The sequence below is a fragment of the Schistocerca gregaria genome, chromosome 9 (genome assembly GCF_023897955.1).
Source record: "Schistocerca gregaria isolate iqSchGreg1 chromosome 9, iqSchGreg1.2, whole genome shotgun sequence".
In the NCBI taxonomy this organism is placed as follows: Eukaryota; Metazoa; Arthropoda; class Insecta; order Orthoptera; family Acrididae; genus Schistocerca; species Schistocerca gregaria.
The window spans coordinates 187,787,390-187,804,756 of NC_064928.1; the positions used below are offsets into that span (position 1 = coordinate 187,787,390).

Here is a 17,367-nt window from a genome sequence, read left to right on the forward strand (position 1 = left end):
CACATAAAAATCACAAGTTTCTATTTTTGAAAACTTGTGATAAAACAATGAGAAACGATTTTTACAAAATACGGTTCCGAAATTCTGGTTTTTAAAACATTAAAACATAAATTCTTATAATCAAAACAAAACCACAAGATTTAATACTAGAGGAGATCCGAAAGTGCACACAATAATTTTACTAGCAAAAATTTAGTAACAAAACAATAAAAGTTCACAAATGAACTTAGTCATTTTTTTACCTACTTTTATACAGAGCTACCAATGTTCTCAACACATTTCTCCCACCATGGTACCAGTTTCAATATGTCCTGTTCGTACAAGTCTGTTTGGTTGGAGTACAGACATCTGAGGACAGCTGATTTCACTTCCATGTCTGTCGCAAAGCATTAGCCAGATAGGAATTTCTTCATGGGGTCAAACACAAGGAAATCTGATGGTGCAAGGTACGGACTACATGGTGGGTGCTGGAGCAACTCCCACTCAAATTCAGCGATTTTCTCACATTGTCATGAAGAAAGTCGGCAATGATGTGGCGTTTGTCACGAACGGCAAAATGCAGCTTAACCAAAATTTTAATGTAGGCTACACTATTCACTGTGGCCCCATGTTTAGCAGCGTAAACCAATAACACATTATGCGTATCCCACAACACAGTCACAAGCACTTTTCTAGCAAACTAAGTCACTTCGAATTTTTTGTCCTACTGGAGAACAAAGCATATCTGCTTGTATTAGTAGTACTATAGCCTTAACTTTATCGATCTTCATATTGTAACCTCTTTTCAAAATACTGTCTGTTCCGTTCAACTCACCCTCAAAGTCCTTCACCATCTCTCACAAAATACCAATATCGTTGACAAACCTCAAAGCTTTCCCCGAATTCAATTTCCTTTCCAAATTTCCCCATGTTTCCCTTTATTTCCATCACCACACTGACAGTATGCGAGGCGTTCAGATATTCACGTTACAAACTTCTAGGAGTTGCAGAGGGGAGTGACTACATAATATTTTGAAGAGGAACCCATGTCCAGAAACGCCATTCAATGGCGCTATAGAGAGTCACAGTTTTGTTTGTAAAGAGACACAAACCAACACTTTCAACCAAACAATGCAAAAATGAAATTGCAAAAATCTGCTGAAACACTAGAGAAAATGCGCCTGACGACACTTAGGAGACACACCATATATAAATATATTTACTCTTTCCACTGCAAATTTCTTCGAATTTCGTGCAATATTTTATTTAAGTGCAAATACCATTAATGAAACGATGGACACACCATCATGAAGTCGACATTGAAACCTATAGGTAAGGCAAAAAAGAATTTTTTTACCAAATAATTTCATTAAAATCGTTTGCGAAAGATTTCTGGGCGTGCGCATCGATTCCATCACAGCCGACTGGCTGAAAGGGGACAAACACTGTCGGCCTCTCCTTCTGAACATACGAATCAATTCGCCCAACTCCTTGGATGAAAACTGATCACTGCACACTGACCACTGTATCCTGTGCGCATTCTATTGTTGTCTTCTTTCGTCACGAGGCGTTATTTCAACTGCCACCACATTCAAATACTAAGATTTCTCTCTACATAGTGTGTTAATGTTGGTAATATCACCTATCTCTGTAATACCAGTTGTTATTATCATATTGTCCTGAGCCACTGACAATATCATACAACGACGAGATCAAAACATTATAACTACTTGCTTAATAGGGAGTAGGTCCCGCTCTGAAAAGGAACATGGCAGTGATTCTGTGTGCCAGGGTTCGATGAGTCCTTGCTAGGTTCCTGAAGGTGTGTGATGATGAGGTATGTGGTCACAACAGTAATTCGTAGACTAGGAAGCAGGAGACAGACGAGGATAACTGGGCACTCTACAGAATATCAATAGACAGTGCTATAACTGAATAGTCAAACACTTTTACTTATCTTTTAAGAAGCAGTCATGTAGAACATAACAAGCATTTCCAATCTCTGAATAAAGTCTTTTGTCAACTTGACAGTAAACCATAGCGTGAGGCATAAAGGATTGGCATTAAAAAAAAGAAAAGAAAAATAAAACAGTATGTCGTTACTTGTGCTTCAAAATATTTTTATTGACAGAATAATACTCAAATTATGCTGCCATTTTACAAAACTAATGCTTGAAAACAACATCTCCCAGGTGATGGTCGTTTTCAGCGATGCACTTCTCAAGCCGCTCTCAGATGTTGGCTTCCACTCTCTCCAGCATTGCTCTGTCAATTTGAACGACTTCCACACAAACTGCTTCCTTCAAATCTTCAAGTGTACGTGGTTTAGGCTCGAATACACGTTCCGTGAGGTAACCCCACAAAAAGTATCTGAGGAATAAGGCGGCCAACTAATGTCACCAAACCGGGAAAGCTTCTGCTGCATTCTTGCTACATGAGCTGTGGCCCTGTCCTGCTGAAACCAAAGTCGCCAGATAGAAATACGTTCTCGTCTTAGTACAGGTAGGAAGAATTCACTGATCACCTGCCTATAACATTCCGAGGTTGCAGTCACTATGTTCCCATTATCACTTGGAAAAAGTACATAGCAATAACATCTTTACTGGTTACAGCACACCAAAGAGTCACCTTGGGTCTATATAATGGTCTCTCATGCATTAGTTTTGGATTTTCACTGGCCCAGTAACGACGGTTCTGCTGACTCACCATGACATAAAAATGAAAATGAGCTTCATCACTCATAAACAAGGTAATGTTGTCAATTTGCTCAAGTATGGCCTCCGTTTCTTGAGCAAAATTTAGCCATTGTACGTAATCTCTAGGGTTCAGCTGCTGCACCACGGCCATTTTGTAAGAATGAAATCGTAGATAAATTATGCAAAATACGCCTTACTGAAAGATTACTGCGGTGCAGTTCAGCAGAATGTCTGCTAGCAGACTGACTAGGACCACAGTGTATGGCTTGCCAAACTCTTTCAACATTTTCTGCACTGCACACTGAGCGAGGAGACACTGGCGGTTTTCTCGTCAACAAAATGATTCGGCCCAGCGTAAAACGGTGTTACGAGTGGCAATAATGTGTCACAACTTTGAAATGGCGACGAAATTCACACTGAGGTGGAACGATAGACTCATTATTATGCACAAAAGTGTCGTAAGCGAACACACAATGTTGCACAGCCCATGGATCCATGACCTCGACTAAACAAAACGGCAGGAGCTACCAAACACGTGACCAAATCAGTCCCCACACCCCTGCTACCTGAGCCCACGTACTACCTGTTCTAAAAACGTCCGTCCTTTCTGCCTCACTTAACATCGTTCTGGCTGCGCTTGGATCTCGCAGGCCTGAGTAGCAATGACGCCGGCAGCCGCTGTCTTGTGAAACTGAGCTGTCGAACTGAGGAGACAATCTACACTGACGACCTGTTCCCCGAGCGCTGTCGTCAACATGGAGTCGCGCTCTCTTCCCAGAGACGAGATGCACGGTGCGTGATTTACGTATATTGCCGCAATGGCGCCACACGACGGTGTCTGCAGATACTGACATTCGTGCTGGCGGGTTTTTGTCGGCTGGCGCACGAGTGGTGTTATATGATGACACCACATGGCATCAGACGTCTACCCACAAGTCACGTAGTTTCCGTAAATTGCAGGCCTGTGGTTTGTGAGTGCGAAATAGCGTGCAGGATGTGTTACACAGGGTTCAGGTAAGTCGATTTTAGTGGCCGAGACACCAAAGCCAGTTCACTAACGTGCTTCTCAATCCGAGGCGACTCTGGTTCTTGTAATAGAGGCAGTTACTGTGCAAAAATATTGTAGAGTGTTTGGGATAGACATCGAGCACAAAGGGCTGCAATTCGACTATAATAACAGTCACAGAGTCTGCGGCTGTCAAAGTGCCATCGATTGCTGTCACATGTCCCATGGAAGCCCAGAAGGTGAATGTCCCCCCATAGCACAGATACTGGAATACACGGTGGGCTCATGCGGTGTATGAGCAGTAGCAAACCGCGCTGCTGACGTCAGAGTGAACCCAACCGGCGCTCACTACCCTGCAACTGCTATAATGTATTGTGTGCTAGTTGCGTGTACGAGAGAAAACGAGGTTGTTTACGGCATTGTGAATTTTATAGTGACTTTCGATTGAGGATAGAATTATGCGATAATTATTATTGTGATGATGAGTTTTTATAGTGGATTTTTAAGTGAAGAATAGTGGTATGCTGCGCCATCGCCAGTTTTACTAACCTCAACAGTCAAGTTAATAAGACAGGAACTAAGTTTCATATATTTCCTAAAAACAATGAAGCGAAACGGAAAGAGCAGATTAGTTTTCGGTTGAAAACCCTTGTGTCTGCCTAATACATTTCACTGATTCAGATTATAAAAGGGATTTGAAAATCGAACCGTCGAATATTCTTTCCAAACGCAAGATGAAGACTAATGCTGTTCCAGGCTTAACTCTACCATTCTCCATTCCTGATTAGGACGCAGTAATGAGCCTAATAAAGGCAAAAATATTGGGCCACAGAAACAAGGCTATGGTAAAAGAGTAGAAGATATTTCACAGGTGAATATATTACCAACTTTAGCTGAGAAAACAAACACTGCTACCAATGCAACAATATGTCCATATGCCAACGATTAGAAATGATGGAAACAGGAATAAAAGACCTTAGCCAAAGGAAAGTAGATTTTCATGAGCGTCTCTCTCGATGTAGCGCTGAGTTACTGAAATCAAAGAATGTTCAAAAAATGAGTCAGGCCTCTTTTTACGACTGTTATGAAAGCACGACATACTATCTGGTCATCTGAAGATATTTCAAAGGCTGCAACTTTACTTTGCCTAACTTGCAGCTTGTTATCTTCTTTCAGAGATGTACTGAAATATCCTCTTCCTAGTGAAGGCACTATCAAAAAAGACTCAGGCAGTTTAGCATTCCGCCATGTTTTACTAACTCAAGCCTGAGTGTTTCGAAATCTAAAATTTATTATCAAAGGTTGAAAAAGACGTAGTACTTAGCTTTGATGAAATGAAGTAAACAGTGATTATACTTTTACCAGGCAGAGAGAAATAAGAAAAAGGAAAAATTGACCTGCGAATTAATCTTGTACCAAAACAAAATGAGAAAGCAGTAAATGTAAAAAACAAAAGAAAAGAAATCTACTAATATTGAGCTTAATAGTAATAATAATAATACAAAGGGTGTTCAAAAAGCTTCACACAGTCATCTCTAATTTTTTATCTTTTGCAGTAGGAGTATGATTTTTTTTTTGTGAACATACTTGGAGCATTTAGCTGTAAGTTGGTACATAAAAGATTTTTTTTTTTTTTTTTTTTTTTTTTTGCAGTTGAGCCATAACGGACCGTGAAGTAGTTGCCAGGTTGCAACAACGGTCGGTGATGGAGTTCCAGCGATGACTCTGCCACACCGATTCACAGGAAGCTGCTCCCTGTTTATGGGGAGGACACAGTGGATCGCAGCAGTATCCAGCGGTGGTTGCAGGGATTTAAAGAAGGTGATTTCTCTCTATTAGACAATCCACGATGCGGCAGACCATCTACGGCAGGGCAGCGATGTGAATAAGGAGACCATTGATCAAATCATTCAAAATGACAGATGTGTGACGACACGACAGCTTGCTGAAATGACTCGTTTGTCGTTGGGTAGTGTGGTACCACTGGTACAGTCACTAGGGTACAGAAAAATCTGTGCACGTTGGGTGCCGAGAGTATTGACAAGAGAAATGAAATGATGAGGAGGAATGTGTGCGACGGTCTCATGAAGACCTTTACTGAAGAGTGGAAACAGTGTTTTGACGGCGTCATTACCCAGGACGAGACGAGGTTGTTTTTGTCCGAACCTGAGAGCAAAACCCAATCCATGGAGTGGCGTCATCCGGGTTCCCCTCGGAAGAAGAAACCAAGACTTTCACGAACAGCAGGCCGAAAGGTGATGACCTCCTCCTTCTGGGATCAGTGTGGTGTCATTTTCATTGACTTTTTGGAACCTGGCTCCACAATTAACCGGGACCGTTACTGTTTGTCACTGGACAAGCTGCGGCGTGCCACCTCTTCGTGGTTTTACCGTCCTTCCATGAATTTCGACAGGTGCTTGGCGAACAGCCTACCACATGTACTCTTTTCGAGACGATGATTTTCAGCCGTCAAAGTTGCGTATATCAGTGGATTTCTCCACTCACTGCCCGTACCGTTGCCGGACTGATTCGTCATAATTCTTTGTTCCTCTTATACAGGATGTTTCACAATTCGTGTTACACACTTCTACAGGTTATAGAGGGGACCTGGTAGAGCAAGTTTTATATAGGAACACATGTCCGGAAAAGCCATCCAACGAAGCTACAGAGAGACAGAGTTATAGGGGCCGGCGCCTGTAAAGGTATGTGTATAAAGGGTGATTCAGCGATGATGTTACAAACTTATTAAGATCATGGAGAAGGATAAATGGATCATTCTGAGGTTAACTTCCCCGTTCCGGAAAGGAATGAGTCGAAAGTTACAAGTGAAAATCATTCTTATACGAGGGTAACCCCAAAACTAAGGTCTCCTATTTTTTTATAAGTACATAGACCTGTTTATTTCTACAATGGTTTACATTAGTTTACAGCTTGAACATTTAGCTACTTTTCGACATAATCACCATTTCTGTTGTACACGCTGTGGCAGTTTTTGTATGCCCATGTCATACCATCTCGCCGCCATGCTGTTCAGAAAGTTACGAACCTCTTCTTTCACCTCGTCGTCGGAACTGAACTGCTGTCCGGCCAAAAGGGAACAGGTGATAGTCACTGGGCGCCAAGTCAGGCTATAAGGTAGGTGGGTGATTGTGTTCCACTGAAACTGTTGCAGGAGAGCATCGGTTTGCCGAGCGATGTGTGCGCGAGCGTTGTCATGGAGAATGTGTACCCCCTTGCTCAACATTCCTCTTCTCCGGTTCTGAATTGCCCGTTTGAGTTTCTTCAGAGTCTCACAGTACCTGTCAGTGTTAAATGGTTCAAATGGCTCTGAGTACTATGCGACTTAACTTCTGAGGTCATCAGTCGCCTAGAACTTAGAACTATTTAAACCTAACTAACGTAAGGACATCACACACATCCATGCCCGAGGCAGGATTCGATTCTGTGACCGTAGCGGTCGCTCGGCTCCAGACTGTAGCGCCTAGAACCGTGTCAGCGTTTATTGTGATCCCAGCGATTTATTGGGTCAAATTTACAGGCGGCAGCGCCTATCTTTGACGCTCTGTAGCGTCCTTGACGTTTCCGGACATGCGTTCCTAAGTAAAAGCTAATGTAATAAGTCCCGTATACAACCTCTAGAAGTATGTAAGATGAGTTCTGAAAGACCCTATATACTTTCTTTTCTGCGTCACAGTAGCAGGCGTCATTAAGTCCCCTAGTGGGCAGTGGTCGAGATGGTTTCGCCCAACGGCGTACTTCTTGTCCACAAGCCTTTGTTTGACCTGTTAGCGGAGTAACACTTCATTTCACAGGAATTTGTTTCTCTTATGGGGCCATACTTCCAGAAGTTCGCATTGGGATTTTTCGCAGCATTTTACAACACGTTTAGTGTTTCATTGAAAACTAAATGTTTGATACAAAAGAGTCTACAGGGTCAGCTGTTGATTCTCTACACTGTGTCACCACTAAGATCTCGAAAAATTCATCGTAATTTTGTTTCTGCCCATATTTTAAGACGATGTCGCCTCCTTTCTATGTTGTACACTGTCCTTATTTATTTGTCACTGAGCGAGGTGTTTTGTCGGTTTTTAGAAATGGTTCTGTAGAAACCTTCCATGGGATACTGAAGAAAATAGTTTTAGTGCATTTTGTCTTCATCGAAACGGAAAATTCTCACACAGTAACGACTGCACTGTTGTTCTCGAGTCGGCAGAGTATTATTACCGTGGTACCACTGTTGCAGAATGTTTGACACTGTCGTCTTCGTTAATCACGCAGCGTTATTTCATCTGCTACCTGGTTTATGAAAATGGAAGAGCATGTAGATGATGATGAAATGGAAGATATGATACTACATGAAGAGTGTGACAGAGCACTGAAAGATCTGAGTCGAAAGAAGGCCCCGGGAGTGGACAATATTCCATTAGAACAGCTGATAGCCTTGGGAGAGCCAGCCTGACAAAACTTTACCATCTGGTGAGCAAGATATATAGGACAGGCGAAATATCCTCAACTTCAAGAAGAATATAACAATTCCAATCCCAGAGAAAGCAGGTGTTGACAGATGTGAAAATTACGGAACTGTCAATTTAATAAGTCACGGCTGCAAAATGCTAACACGAATTATTTACAGACGAATGGGAAAAATGTTAGAAGCCGACTTCGAGGAAGATCAATTTGGATTCCGTAGAAATGTTGGAACACATGAGGCAATACTGACCCTACGACTTATCTTAGAAGATAGATTAAGGGAAAGGTAAACCTCCGTTTCTAGCATTTGTAGGCTTAAAGAAAGCTTTTGACAATGTTGATTGGAAAACTCTCTTTCAACTTCGGAAGGTGGCAGGGATAAAATACAGGGAGCGAAAGGCTATTTACAGCTTGTACAGAAACCAGATGGCAGTTATAAGAGTCGAAGGGCATGAATGGGAAGCTGTGGTTGGGAAGGGAGTGAGACAGGGTTGTAGCCTCTCCCCAATGTTATTCAATCTGTATATTGAACAAGCAGTAAAGGAAACAAAAGAAAAATTCAGAGTAGGAATTAAAATCCATAGAGAAGAAACAAAAACTTTGAGGTTCGCCGATGACATTGTAATTCTATCAGAAATAGCAAAGGACCTAGAAGAGCAGTTGAACGGAATAGACAGTGTGTTAAAAGGAGGATATAAGATGAACATCAACAAAAGCAAAACGAGGATAATGGAATGTAGTCGAATTAAATCAGGTGATGCTGAGGGAATTAAATTAGGAAATGAGACACTTTAAATAGTAAATGAATTTTGCTATTTGGGGAGCAAAATAACTGATGGTGTTCGAAGCAGAGAGGATATAAAATGTGGACTGGCAATGGCAAGGAAAGCGTTTCTGAAGAAGAGAAATTTGTTAACATCGAGTATACACTTAAATGTCACGCAGTCATTTCTGAAAGTATTTGTGTGGAGTGTAGCCATGTATGGAAGTGATACATGGACGATAAATGGTTTAGACAAGAAGAGAATAGATGCTTTCGAAATATCATGCTGAAGATTAGATGGGTAGATCACATAACTAAAGAGGAAGTATTGAATAGGATTGGGGAGAAGAGAAGTTTGTGTCACAACTTGACTAGAAGAAGGGATTGGTTGGGAGGACATGTTCTGAGGCTTTAAGGGATCACCAATTTACTACTGGAGGGCAGCGTGGCGCGTAAAAATCGCAGAGGGAGACCAAGAGATGAGTACACTAAGCAGATTCAGAAGGATGTAGGTTGCAGTAGGTACTGGGAGATGAAGAAGCTTGCACAGGATAGAGTAGCATGGAGAGCTGCATCAAACCAGTGTTGGACTGAAGACTACAACAACAATGAACCAGGTTTATAATTTTACTGTCGACAACAACACTATAAGTTTTTGTCTTACCTACTGTTGCAGGAACAAACGGGTATGCCTCAGTGGTAATACCGGTTCCCCTCAGACCAGCGAAATTAAGGGTTGTTGTGCTTGGATAGCTCTTAGATGGGTGACCACCTAGGTCTGCCGAGCGCTGTTGGCAAGCGGGGTGCACTCAGTCCTTGCTCTTAGATGGGTGACCACCTAGGTCTGCCGAGCGCTGTTGGCAAGCGGGGTGCACTCAGTCCTTGCGGGGCGAATTGAGGAGCTACTTGATTGAGGAGTAGCGGCTGCGGTCACGAAACCTCACAACGCTGGGGGAGTGGTGTGCTGACCACATGCCATTTTATATCCGCATACAGTGACGGCTATCGACTGACCATGGCATGGCGATCGGTGGGTACTGTTGGGCCTTTCAGCGTATGTTCGGACCAAGGGGACTGTTGCAAGGCACATACAGCATCATATTTGTCCTCCATGCACCTTTGTTTGTCTGCAGAGTAACAGTTTATGGAGGGTGTCCGAGGAGGTGATCAGCATTCAGGAATATGACAGGAACGATCGTTCGGAGCAAAAAAAATTGTGTAACATCGGCTCTAAAATGCCTACCTGAAGAGCGGCACTTCTGCATCCTCGATATTTTGAACAAAATCTCTTCTACTGAAAGCTCTTTGCTTTCCATATTTTGAGAGGAGTTATTTTTGTGTTAGCAGAAGAGCCAACACCGTGTTACGAGTGGAGGCCGAAATGCACGCGTTTTTAGCTCACGCAGGCTGGCGTGAAGAGGGAAGAACTATACTGACATGAGGTCTGAAACATGACATGGAATGAGAATTCAGAAAGCGGACATAATTAGTTTGATACTTAACTTTAAACCATTAATGATGAACGTCGCTCTTGACGGTACATGAGTCACAATATTATCTGTTCAGAATACATTCTTGAAGATTAGGACGCCTTGCTAGGTCGTAGCAAATGACGTAGTTGAAGGCTATGCTAAACTGTCGTCTCTGCAAATCAGAGCGTATGTAGACAGCTAACCAACGCTAGCAAAGTCGGCTGTACAACTGTGACGAATGCTAGGGAGTCTCTCTAGACTAGACCTGCCGTGTGGCGGCGCTCGGTCTGCAATCACTGATAGTGGCGACACGCGGGTCCGACGTATACTAACGGACCGCGGCCGATTTAAAGACTACCACCTAGCAAGCGTGGTGTCTGGCGATGACATCACAGTTATTATGGACCAAAACAAGCAAAAAGGCACACCTCAAAAGCTGTGAGCAATTGTTCAGTAGAAGAGTAGAAAAGATGAACAACTGCTCGTAGCTTTTAAGAGATGTACTTTATAGTTCATGTTTAGTGGTCAATAATTTGTCGTTTTCATCCATAGAAGAAGAATTCTTTCAAAGTATCGAAAATGAAGAAGTACTCATAACTCTTAAGGTATGCATTTTAGACTCAATCTTTACTGGATTGTTTTGCTTTGGATGATCGTTGCTGTGAGTGGAATGTTTACCTTTTCTCCCGCGACACTCTTTATAACAGATGTGTGCTGTTCTGAAGGAGCCATTCGTTGTGAAGCCAACAACTTGATTCTCTGGATAATTATACAATTTTTTGTCTCTGTCATTGGGAATGAAACGTTCATACACCAGAACATTATAGACATTATATCATTATTACACAGATAATTTTCTTAATTACTACTGTATGTGTAACGAGATATATGACAAAGGGGAATGGCCAGAGGACTTCCTTGCAACAGTTATGATACCAATAGAGAAAAAGAGAAACACCAAAAAATGTGAAGAGCATAGGACCACCAGTCTAATTTCTCATGCAGCTAAACTGTTGCTGAGAGTGTTGAATAGAAGGCTATATGGCAAGCTGGATAGAGGGATTGCAGAAGAGCAGTTCGGATTTAGAAAAGGAACAAGAGATGCTACTGGCCTGTTAAGAACTATAGGCGAAAGATATATGGAAAAAGGTAGAGAAATATTTGCTGTTTTTATAGATTTAGAAAAGGCTTTTGACAGTTCAGTGGCGGCCGGAGTGGCTGAGCGGTTCTAGGCGCTACAGTACGGAACCGCGCGACCGCTAGGGTCGCAGGTTCGAATCCTGCCTAGAGCATGTATGTGTGTGATGTCCTTAGGTTAGTTAGGTTTAAGTAGTTCTAAGTTTTAGGGGACTGATGACCACAGCAGTTATGTCCCATAGTGCTCAGAGCCATTTGAACCATTTGGCAGTTCAGTGGAACAAGCTGATGGATATTTTGAAGAGGAAAGGAGTAGATTCGAAAGAGAGACGAATGATACAGAATCTATTTTTCAACCAGAAAGTAAGGATAAGGATTGGAAATGAAATGACAGAAGGAAGCAGCATTGGACGAGGTGTTAGACAAGGTTGTAGCCTTTCCCCGCTGTTATTTAACGTATACCTTGCAGAGAGTATTGCGAAAAGCTTAGATGGGAAAAGAGGAATATGTATTGGTGGAAAGAGAATAGAACGTATAAGATGCTGATGACATGGTATTAGTGTCAGAAAGTGAGCGAACAGTGAATAACATGCTGAAAGACTGAATGAAGCTTGTGTGGAATATGGGATGCAAATAAACACAGCAAAAACAAAGAGTATGGTCATCAGTACAAGACGCAGACTGTCCAATATTAAAATAGGAATATCTACCATTAGCCAAGTAAGTGCATTTAAATATCTTGGAAGCACGGTAACTGAAGACTTGAGATGTCACCAGGAGGTGAAAACTCGAATTGACATAGCGGTGGAGGCATTCAAGAGAAAGAGGAGACTCTTGTATGGCAAATTAAATAAAGGACGAAGGAAAAGGCTTGGCAAATGTTCTGTCTGGAGTGTGGCACTATATGGGGCAGAAACATGAACGCTGAGACGAGAGGATGAAAAAAGTTTAGAAGCATTTGAGATGTGGATGTGGAGGAGAATGGAGAGAATAAGTTGGATGGAAAGAGTGGGTAATGAAAGAGTATTGGAAAGGGTTGATAAGAGAAGATGTCTATTGAAGGTTGTAAGAGAAAGGAAAAAGAACTGGTTGGGACATTCATTGAGAAGGGAGTGCCTGCTAGCAGATGCTTTGGAAGGATTGGTTTGTGGGAGAAGACTGAGAGGAAGAAGGAGATACAAGGTGATAGACGACATAAAGGGAAGAGGAAATATGCAGACCTGAAGAGGATGGCAGAAGACTGGACAGCCTGGAGAACTACCATGTGAAAACCTGACTTTTGGCAGAACACTGATGATGATGACCACTAAGATCCTTGGAAGTATATTGTTCTTTGTCTACACCCATATTTATTTTAGTTCGGCGTAAACATTTGTCGCCATTGTTCCAAAATGTTCAACATTGTCATATTTGTTAGTCACGGAGCGATATACTTTGTTGTTCTTAAGAAACGTGCTGTGGGATAGCGAACATAATAATTCCAGTACGTTAGAGCGTCAGAATGGAGGGAAACTGTCACAGAGATAAGGTCACATTGTTGGAATTGCACCAGCAGCCAAGTGTACAATCGCCAGCTAGTTACCTGCAGTTGTTTTTGTTTACGATCATATAAGTATATTTTTGTTTTGATCTAACTTGCTGCCAGGCTGATGACATTGTTGCTGTATATTCAACTCTGTCATATTTGCTCGTCATGGAGTCACAAGTTTTGACGATCTTGGGAGGTGGCCTGTAGAAACATGATGCGGAATATCGAATTTAATAATTTCAATGCGTCAGGTCCTTAATCAGAACGGGAAATTGTCACATAAATAAGGTCTAATTGTTGGGATTGGATCACCTGTACACTGCACGGCATGCAGCTAACTATCTTTTGTTAGGATTATATGCACATACATGCAAGCACTAGGCTTATAGCAGTGGCCAAAGAATAGCTAAGAGGGAATTTGGCGTTATTTTGGTGCCAAGCTTTTGTCACCATGGTGGCATTGTTCCAGAATGTTCAACAATCCCATCATGGCGCATTATTACATCAGCCATTGGATTCCAAATGTCCCTGTAGGTAATTTATTAATGTCCAGATGATATCAGTTTGAGTCTGACTATTGATGCCGGTACTCTTAATTTTAGCTGGGTATTCACAGTATCACTTTTGCCCTCAACAGAGCTTCGTTTAACCTGTCAGCAGCGTAAGGTTTTGTACAACACGATTTTTTTGTCCTTAAGGGCCCTTCTTTGAGAAACCAACTATGAGATTATCAGCATAAGATTCTAATTTGTTGCCTCCTTCTTTAGGAGTAAAACGTTTTATATCCTATTACGTTTTTGACACTAAATCATCATTAGGCACATACAATTTACCTGTTTACTACAAAACATCTTTAAAAGCGCGTTGTGTATTGCTTGAATTCAAAGTTTTATTAGTTGTATTTTGATCTGACGCATTGTCACGATGTTGGCATTGTTACTACAGTACGTTCTTTACTGTTACATTTGTTCGTCACGACGCTGTTTTGACGGTCTTGAGCGATTGTTCTTCAGAAACATGGCGTGGGATATTGGACACCACAATATCATTGCGTTAGGTCCTCCTTAAATATAGAAAACTGTCACATAGACGAGGTCGTATTGTTGTGATTGCCTAGCAGCCTAGAACACAGCATCCAGCTCGCCACCTATTACTATTCTTGTTCGACCCACACATTTTTATGTTTATTTTGATCTAACATATTGTCGCCATATTGGCATTGTTCCAGGACATAGCACTGTTATACTTGATTATCGCGGATGACATGCTTTCTTTATCTCGAGAGTTTGTTGGTCACGAACATTCCGTGAGGTATCGAACATGGTGATTTTAGTACGTTAGGCCTTCATAGAGGCGGGAAACTGTCACACACAGAAGGTCGCATTGTTGCGACTGCATCGGCAGCCAGCTAGGCTAGGCAGTGTGTGGCGCGCGTACGTACCGGCGCTAGGCAGAGGGGAGCGTCGTGTGTGTGCAGCTGTGCGGCGGCGTGACGCCTGCGGCTGGGGCTGTGGAGCGGGCGCGCGGCGCGAGCTTCTCAGCAGCCAGGCGGGGTGCCTCTCCCTGTCCCACCACGCGACGTCCGTTCGCCGCCGCCGCTCGTGGCAGACTGAGCCGGGCCGCGGAGGCAAGCCGGAGAGTCGCAACGCCGGCCCACGCGCGGCGCTGCTGTCGCCCGCGCGGCCGCCGCCAGGTACTGACTGACAGCTGACTGACGCCGCCGCGTCGCGGGGGAATACCCTTCGGCGGCCGCTTCTACTCTGAGCTGCGTGGGAAATAGGCTTCAAATTGGCAGTAATTACGTACAGAGGAACCTCGCTTATCCTGCCCTCATTAATCGGGTCTCCGGTTCATCAGAAACATTTCCTGGAGGGATCCTCATACTCTTGATACAGGTGCCGAGAATTTTTCCGGGTTGTTTGGCCGTGGTCCATGGAACTCCTCTGTCCCTGACGTTTCGTCCAAAGGTACGTTGGACATCTTCGGAGGTGCTCCTGGTTGTGCTGTGTCTTGCCGACTGACGAGTCAGACGTCGAAGAACGGCCGAAGTACCGTAGAAAGTGGGCGTGGTCTGGATTTCACATGATAGCAGAGATAAACCTTGTCAAGGATAAAATATAACTATCGATCATAGTATGTCAAAGATAAAAACTTCTCATACATTCTGTAGCGCCACTGTCCATAGGTATATCGCTGAATTTCATAGCTTCCTATTTTCTGTTAAAATTATTCGTCCAAAGCTAAGCTGGACATCTTCAGAGGTGCTCCTGGTTGTGCTGAGTCTTGCCGACTGACGAGTCAGACGTCGAAGAACGGCCTAAATACTGTTGAAAGTGGGTGCGATCTGGATTTCACGTGATAGCACAGATAATCCTTGTCAAGGATAAAATATAACTATCGGTCATAGTATGTCAAAGATAAAAACTTCTCATAGATTCTGTAGCGCCACTTTCCATATATCGCTGAGTTTCATAGCTTCTTCTTTTCTGTTAAAGTTATCCCCATATTTATATATTTCGAAGGCTTCTCTATAAAGCTGTGGATAATAGTTCGTCATAGTATATAAAACTTCAGTTTCCGAAAATTTCACTACGTGATGACCCGACTGAAGAGCATATTCCGCTACGGCTGACTTGTCTGTTTTCCCCAGTCGGCAAAGACTTTTATTTTCCTTAAAGCGTGTATTCACACTTCTCTTTGTAGTTCTAGTGTAGACCCTACCACATGTACACGGAATCTTGTATACACCACTTGCAGACAGAGGGGACGTTCATCCTTAATGGAACGAAGTGCTCGGCCTATTTTCTTAGTCTGAAAATCGGTCGAACGTTATGTGCTCTTAAAATTTTGCCGATTTGATCCGTTACTTTTTTGATGAAGCGTAGAGAAAAGGTGTTCTTCCATCACTGTGTCCTATCGTAGTCCTTAGGCCTGCTGTTATTCAGTCGCAAAACTCGATTTATTTCCTTACTAGAGCAACTCTTCTTCTCAAAAGCCTGATTTAGACGTTTTAACTCGGCGTCCAAGTGTTCTGGAGCACAAATCCTTTTAGCTCTGTGCACTAGAATTTTAATTACACCTCTTTTCTGTTGTGGATGATGATTGGAATCCTTTCGCAATATATATCATCATCATCATCATAATTTAAGACAGATTATGCCTTTCACCGTTCAGTATGGAGCTTAGTCCCCCTTGTAAAATTCCTCCATGATCCCCTATTGAGTGCTAACATTGGTGCCTCTTCTGATGTTAAGCCTATTACTTCAAAATCATTCTTAACCGAATCCAGGTACCTTCTCCTTGGTCTGGCCCGACTCCTCCTACCTTCTACTGCTGAACCCATGAGTCTCTTGGGTAACCTTGCTTCTCACACGCGTGTAATATGGCCCCACCATCTAAGCCTGTTCGACCTGACTGCTACATATATAGAGTTTATTCCCAGTTTTTCTTTGATTTCCGCATTGTGGACACCATCCTGCCATTGTTCCCATCTATTAGTACCTGAAATCATCCTAGCTACTTTCATATCCGTAACCTCAACCTTGTTGATAAGGTAACCTGAATCCACCCACCTTTCGCTTCCATACAACAAAGTTGGTCGAAAGATTGAACGGTGCACAGATAACTTAGTCTTGGTGCTGACTTCCTTCTTGCAGAAGAGAGTAGATCGTAGCTGAGCGCTCACTGCATTGGCTTTGCTACACCTCGCTTCCAGTTCTTTCACTATGTTGACATCCTGTGAGAATATGCATCCTAAGTACTTGAAACCGTCCACCTGTTCCAACTTTGTTCCTCCTATTTGGCACTCAATCCGTTTATATTTCTTCCCCACTGACATTACTTTCGTTTTGGAGATGCTAATCTTCATACCATAGTCCTTACATTTCTGATCTAGCTCTGAAATATTACTTTGCAAACTTTCAATCGAATCTGCCATCACAACTAAGTCATCCGCATATGCAAGACTGCTTATTTTGTGTTCACATATCTTAATCTCACCCAGCCAGTCTATTGTTTTCAACATATGATCCATAAATAATATGAGCAATAGTGGAGACAGGTTGCAGCCTTGTCTTTCCCCTGAAACTACTCTGAACCATGAACTCAATTTACCGTCAACTCTAACTGCTGCCTGACTATCCATGTAAAGACCTTTAATTGCTTGAGAAAGTCTGCCTCCTATTCCATAATCTCGTAGAACAGACAATAACTTCCTCCTAGGAACCCGGTCAGATGCCTTTTCTAGATCTATAAAGCATAGATATAATTCCCTGTTCCACTCATAACACTTCTCCATTATTTGCCGTTACCTAAAG

The 17,367-nt window shown here is 42.6% G+C and overlaps 1 protein-coding gene across 1 annotated transcript in view; it reads right to left on the reverse strand.

Annotated features, from left to right (window-relative positions):
- The window catches only part of LOC126291496 (transcription factor HES-1-like), a 387,022-nt gene extending 372,440 nt beyond the window's left edge, over positions 1 to 14,582 (reverse strand). Inside the window, exon 1 of the mRNA XM_049985003.1 lies at positions 14,493 to 14,582. The gene's annotated coding sequence lies outside the window, so the exon portion shown is untranslated. The remainder of the gene's footprint in view (positions 1 to 14,492) is intronic.
- Between the last annotated feature and the right edge of the window lie 2,785 nt (positions 14,583 to 17,367).